The sequence below is a fragment of the Amblyomma maculatum genome, chromosome 1 (genome assembly GCF_055883805.1).
Source record: "Amblyomma maculatum isolate TAMU_Amacu chromosome 1, ASM5588380v1, whole genome shotgun sequence".
In the NCBI taxonomy this organism is placed as follows: domain Eukaryota; kingdom Metazoa; phylum Arthropoda; class Arachnida; order Ixodida; family Ixodidae; genus Amblyomma; species Amblyomma maculatum.
Window position 1 is genome coordinate 144,824,526 of NC_139344.1, and position 7,373 is coordinate 144,831,898.

Sequence of the window (7,373 nt, forward strand, 5' to 3'; positions counted from 1 at the left end):
TTTTGTCTGCTTGTTGTATCTTTTTCCGCGCGTGCGCTCTTCGCTTGTCTCCCGAATACACGGTCTCTCTAAACGACCGGACGTAGGCATTGCGGTGCTCATTTCGAGCTCTACTCCCATAACGAGGTGGAGAAGCGAGGGAGGGCCTTTGCAGGTAAATGAAGCCGTAGGGCGGGGAATCCTGCGCCATGCGCGGCGCCAAAGACTGACACTGGGAGACGCCAGTGACCAAGCACCCACGCATTCCGCTCGCTAACTGGAACGAGTGGCTCGCCCAAAGATTGCCCAGCATGCAGTGAGCGGAGTGAGCCGGGCAGTTGCGACGTCCACCAACGACTGCCCACAAAACACCTCTCGCCACCAGCAGCGCCCCTTTACCCCGCTCTCTTTGGGAGAAGGCTGGATGAGAAAGGCGGTCGCCGGCCACGCGAGCAGGCCGTCCGCGGCGTGCCGCCAGCATCCTCAGGGGAACGGCGCCGACAAGCGCAGCTGGACACAAGCGTTTCCCGGGACGAGCGCGCGCGTGTGCCGTCGCTGAGCGCCGGTCGTTACGGTCGTTACGGTGCGCAGGCCACAACGTGGTGCCGACATCGCGCTGACTCCTTTCTTCTACTTTCTACAGCGCAAAGCGCCCGCTCAAGTTAGCGTACGTGTGTGTGGTGAAAAAGGAAAGCTAAAGGAAGGAGAGAGGGGAGGGGAGGAGGGGGGCAGCAACGGGTCAAATGCTCCTTACTGTTTCTTTGCAGGCGCGTGTACTGAGCTGCTGCGACCTCTTTGTCTGCTTGTCTGTTCATTATTTTGTTTTCACTTGCTCTGTGCCAAACTATCAGCACTAGAAGTAGGACATCAGCGCCTGCTGGACGTGCCTGCCACTGAGGAGGAAGACAAGAAAAAAAAATTGGAAAACAGGATGTGTCTGCTTATATTACAGAAAAAAAACAAACAATGAAGGGGGTATGTTTTAAAGGAGGCGGTGTCACGGGTAATACTGAAATATACCATGATTTAAACAGTGACGAAGTCCTCCTTTTTGACGTGAGCTGTGACCGTCCCTTCTCTTAGCGGCCGCCACTGCCAGCTGCGGAACAGATAGCGAAAAGGGGGAGGCACATTCTAATACAGGGCCGACGTGCGCCTTCGACTCGAACGCCGACAGTCATATGACGCCCGAGAAATGGGCCTTGAAAAGGCCGTTCGACCGGCTCGGCCTCGGGGCTCTTTGATAACCGCCCGAAAGCAAACGTTCTCCCGGGTGTGGCTTCCAGACGCGCCCGACGACGGCTGCATGCACTCCGGAGAAAACTGCGCAAACGAGATGAGCGCGAAGCTGAGCAGAGGAACAGAAAAGGAAAGAGACGGTATTCGCTCGAAAGGCTATGCTGATTTAGTGAAGAAGGCACGCGCGCAGAATGTGGCTACCAGCTCCCACTTTCGGTTATCTCGTCCTTGAAACAAGCAAGCGCCAATTTTTGCAGTATGATACATCTGGGAGAAGACCATATCGAGCAGCAACGTTTCAGCGGGACGCGAGAAGTTTCGCTGCTACGCCCTGCTTTCGATACGCATGTTAGCTTCAGTCGGTGACTGTGTCACGACTTAAAATGAGCATCGCTATAGGGAGCGCCTAGCGCCTAATACAGGTTTCATCGGAATACAGTTAAAAATGGCTCGAGCTCAATTTCGATATATGATGAAAAAGGTGGTTTGCTCAGCTGCACGTGATCATTGCGAGCAAATAAGAGTTATTGTCTGGCCCAGAAACTCTACTGAAATATTAGTTGTGCCTCTTTTGCCTTGTATCTTAGCTGCAGCAGAGTCAGCAGATGAGTCCGATAGAGCAGGCGGAGAAACAGGGCGATAGCATCTCGCAACTTGCATTGCTACATCAATTAATGTTTCCTGTTCACGCTTGTTTCCTGTTCACTGGTTCATCTTGGTGAAAAAAAAAAAAAAAAGCGAACACAGTGTAACAGGTATTACATTCGCAGTGTCGATAATTTCGCCACTGCCCTGCTTTGGAGCTTCCAAATAAAGGAAAAATTAAGAGGCCAGAATTACCTTACGGCCGGTGCTCACATGATTGAATAAACATTCGGGTGAACGATCGCAACGTTCTGGTGGGACGGGACTCCATAGCAAAAAAGAAAAGAAAAAAGAAAAAAAAAAGAGAGAGAGAGAGAGATAGGTTCAAGTGTATTGCCCCATAGACAGTATATCGTTCTCGCTGTAACGAGGCTATTGGGCTGCACGAGCGGAAACATACGCGCCATGCGAATCGCTCACCGTGTGCTGATAACAACCTCCACGAGCAAGTTTACGATGCAGTGGTAACAGAAGGGTCTGATTTTTGTTTCTTTGCCCCCTTTCCCTTGCAGCTTTTTTATTATTATTTCGCCGTTTTCGCTCGCGCGCAGAATACGATCTGATCGATGGAACCGAAAGCTGTTTTGAGCAACGAATGCCCGCACATCTCCCGATAAGATAGCCGTAATGCGCTCTTCACATTTGTAATGGTCTTGGGTTTTTCGTTCTGGTCCCCAGTTCGTAGATTTTCGATTGCACGACGAATCGAACGGCCCCCGAAGACTAACGCAATAGAGGGCCGCCAGGCGCTGCTACTCAAACGCCAATCACGTTGTCGCTCGCAACAGAGCAAGAAGGCCTCTGGTTACTATTCGTGACTAGCTGCCAGCAGCGGTATAGATCAGGTATCGAGGGCCGAACGGTTCGTGTGCTAGGATAAGCGCCGTTTTTTCGTACAGTCAGATGGCAAAGTGCGCTCGGCTGTTTTATAATCGTTTGCTGATATCAGCTGCCTGTAGAAATGCTACACTAGTTCTTTGTTACGTTTTTCCTCATTTTGCTCTAATATCAGTCAATTAGAACCTCCATTAGCGCTATTCTTTAGCGTTCCCAAGTCTTTGTGTGGCTTCAGTAAAACAGCACCTACTCCAGCTGCTGAGTTCACTGGCAAGGACATGTGGTCGGATAATCAGATAGTACTTGAACCCTTAAAAAGGTGCATGTTGATAGCAATACAGATCAATAAATTGAAGTGAAAATATCAGGTTTAACTATGGATAACTCCTAAGTATTACTCTTTATTGGGCTGATATATATATATATATATATATATATATATATATATATATATATATATATATTGTAGTGAACACTGCGAAGATATTATGAAGACGAGGATGAACTATGCTTTAACAGGAGCTTTTGGCGGGCTAGTTGGTGAATGTCTACTGTAGTCATGGTGAAATTGCGCAAAAAACACGACACAAAAGTAAGAGGGACACGTAGCACGGGACGAGCGCAATCCCGTGCTACGTGCGCTCGTCCCGTGCTACGTGTCCCTCTTACTTTTGTGTCGTGTTTTTTGCGCAATTTCACCATGACTACAGGAGGATGAACTAGGCGAGGATATCACAAAGACGAGGAGAAGAACGACGAAGTGCCGCTGCGCTGCTCGAGCTCGCTTGTGGAGGCCTAGACTGGCTGTGCTCTTGTGTGGTTCTCTGTACAACTTGGAGAGGGCTATTATCCCTGTTAAAGGACAGTAAACACCCCCTTTCACTTGGTGGAGGTGCGGGGCGGGTATGTATATATATATATATATATATATATATATATATATAATGTGTGTGTGTGTGTGTGTGTGTGTGTGTGTGTGTGTGTGTGTTTTGTTGCTGTATATGAAGTAACGCCATCTTTACGAATTGTTCTCCTATTTTTCGGACAACAGATAAAGATGTTTAAACAACAAGTATAGTGTGCCTATCCTGTGCACTCAGCAGCGTCTTAGCAGAAAACACCAAGTCATTGTATGGAACAAGAGGGAGGCTTGAAGGACCACGGATTGCTCGCTTGAAATAGGCCAAAAATACCATGAACCGCTTGCTTAATGCGTTACTTCGTAAGGACACTGCGCCCCAATCGAAACGGTTTTCTCGAAGAAGAGCGTAAAACAGTCTGTTCGCCTGCTTTCTATTGCAGCTCGTCACCACGCTTTCCAATGCACTTATGCTGCCGACTTGTGTCGAGCTCTATCTTTCAGCCCTCAGGGGCGATGTCCTCGTCGCTGTTTTCACATCGTTAGTAGCGGTCCGCACTCCTCGATTTTCTTCCGAGCAGCGGTTTCTTCTAACCGCTCTCCACTTCTGTCGATAGCTGTTTTTTTTTTTTTTTTGCTTTTTTTTATGAGTTGAAATCAATGTAAAGAACTTGCCGGCAAAGCACCTCTATCAGCACGTTCGCAGAATTCTGTGGAAACAGCAAAGACGTTCGCGAGAATCCCGCTTAGGCTTTTACGACTTGCGGGAGAGAAAGAGAGAAGATAAACCACGAACAATCTTGATATTTGCGCGTAGTTCTGCTGCTAGCTTCCTGCGTTCCTCGCGCTTCGTATCCTCCCGTTTACCGTTGAACAGCGCCTGCGGCGCCTCCGGATGCGAGCATGCACTACGTTCTTCGAAAAGCGCGGACGTGGAACGCGCGAGTATCTTTTCATATAGCAGCCAGAGTCGCTTTCGGGCGGTACCGCGAGTTGTAGTGCCAACGGCCCTTATCGCGAAAATATGGTGCAACGAGTCCCTCCTATGAAGTGACACGGCCGAATCCAGGGAGGAAGAGTTCCGTCTCTAGCTGCACGTCTGGAGACGGCCGTTTTACGCTGTTACATTCGTAGTAGTGCGAGCTGATATTTTCTAGTTTTCGGTGTGCGCAAGAGGAAACTGAGGCAGCAGAAACTAGTTCTGTCAAAAAAACCGTCGACGACGTTTGCTAGCAAGGAAGCGCAAACATTTTTGCGAATAATTACAGCTAGCGGCAATAGCCTGGTACTACACGTAGAGAGCATCTGCGCAACGTGTCGCCACGCAGAAACACTCATCTAGGCGTAGTTAGCGCTACCAGTCTGTCTCGGGTTCACAAGAAAACCGAGATATGAAGTTATTACCAAATGCAAGGAGTGACTGGTATTTCACTTCTCACTACATTATGAACGTATCAGTATGATGCCAAAACGACGCTTACCTGCGTCATAGGACACTTGCGCACGACATGTGTCATAGCAATGCGTATTATAGAATGTAATGTGTCAAATCAGCTACTAATCCATCTAGCTTTTTCTCGTTACTACGTACTCCATGTGAGCTCTACGTACAGCCTTTAACAAACGTTTACAGCTCAGAGGGTTTGCTTTTAAGCCGTATATTATGACTTCTGTGATAATCGTGGAAGTCCTAGCCATTGGAGAGGGTAGGGCGAAAAATCTTCTTGCCTTCAGCAAGTATGGAAACCTGGGAATGCATTGCGAGCCACATAGTATCGCTCAGAAGTAGACCCCCTGGGCTGTAAACTTTTGATAAAGGCTGTACATCTACAACTTGTAACCCCTTGCCCTTTCTCTTCTCATCACACGGAAGACACGGAACGCGTAGTACTGCTCACCCAAGGTACATTTTCAGTGCAGTACAGTACTGCTCGCCCGAGGTATATTTTCCAAGGGCAAGCAAGCGCATGTGACTCAGTTTTTAATGCGCGGCCTGATGCATCTCGAGTTGGTTTTGTAGCAACGTCATGGGCACGTGTTCGGGATTGTTTTTTTTTTCTTTTCGATGCTACATTTATTCGACTTCACGCAATTTCACATCATTTAACCCAGAAATATGGCGCAACAAACACAATCACATGCGAAGAAACACAACACAGGCGTTGTGTTTCTTCGCATGTGATTGTGTTTGTTGCGCCACATTTCTGGGTACTATGCAGTACCAACTTGCCCCTCAAGCTGTTATTTTCACATCATTGAATTTGTTTCTCGATTTCTCTATTGATGTTATTTAACGTTTGTTAATTTCATTTTTTTTTTTTGTGAACGCTGGGAACAGGTACGCCACTAACTGTTACCAGCTCTCTTTCCTGCCTACATTTATTCACCTTCAACTGTCGCCCTCATTACCATCGATCGTGCACCTATATTGCGTACGACACACCTGAAGATCACCGCGCCGGAGCACCACATGTTTTTCTTGAATTTGCTTTAAATGAGGTACTAAAGTTAAATACTGGTCGTGTGAAAGAAACATATTGCGTCGCTTACATCAAACGATTGTTTTCTACTGCTCTACAAAGTGTACAGCAAAACGTGGGACAGAGCCTATGGTGCTTTGCCTGACAAGAGTTTGGATTTACAGCCAACGGTGATATCATTTCGCTTTTGACCAGGCAACCACTTGTTTGAAGCAATAACCCTCATCCCGTTTTTTTTTTCGCAGAGGGATCCGTTGGTTTTGCTGGCAAAAAAAAAAAAAAAAGAAAACGCTGACAAAAAAAAAATTAAAGGTTATACGCGTCTTGTGTCAATCCACTTGTTAGACGAAGCGTCATGCGCAACAGCTACATAACACCAGAAAGGAGCTTCATGCCAACTGCTGCGATCTCGCGTGCGTAATTAGACGGATTGCACTGACATTTTAGACACGCATATCTCTGGACACAGGCGCGTTTCTGAAATTCTACAAAATAGAATATTCCTCCAGTGCCATTATAAGTTTTCAATATCAACATGCATGCTAACTGGAGGTGAATAAAAAGTTAAGTATTGCGTATGCGTCCGCCTAATCGTTTATCCCATGTACAAATAATTAGAGAGCACTGCAGAATCTGCATTTGAGTAATGCGAAAGCACCGATGCTGCTCTTGGTTGCCTCTAGTTGTTTAATTCACTTCTTGTTTACCCATTTTAGTCTTTGATACTTTAAAATTGCGCGCCAATTCTTTGTTATATCCTTTCTCGGCTCTACTTCGGGTTGCGTGACGTCACATCCTCTACGTCACATTAATTCACTTCTTGTTTACCAATTTTAGTCTTTGATACTTTCAAATTGCGTGCCAATCCCTTCCTATGCTCTTTTTCGACTCTACTTCAGGTTGTGTGACGTCACATCCTTGACATCCCATTAATTAACTTCTTCTTTAACCATTTTAGTCTTTGATACTTTCCAAATTGTGCGCCAATTCCTTCCTATGCCCTGTATTGGCTCGAATTCAGGTTGCGTGACGTCATATTCTTGACGTCATCTTGACTATTTTAATATTTGATACATTGAAATGTGGCGCCAAGCCATTGGCTAATGAGACCATTTTCGTCTTTAATTTCACATTTTTTGCCTCTAAGTAAATACCTAATTAACAACATTACGTCGCCCTCTATTGATTGACACCACTCATTGCCCTCTATCACTTCTCAATTACTCGCAACTGCTACGGACACAATTTTGTGGACACGTTCTGCAGACGCGGTCTGTGGGCAGAAATCTGCGAACATAGCGAAGTAATGTTTTTGCATTAAAACAACTTTTGTG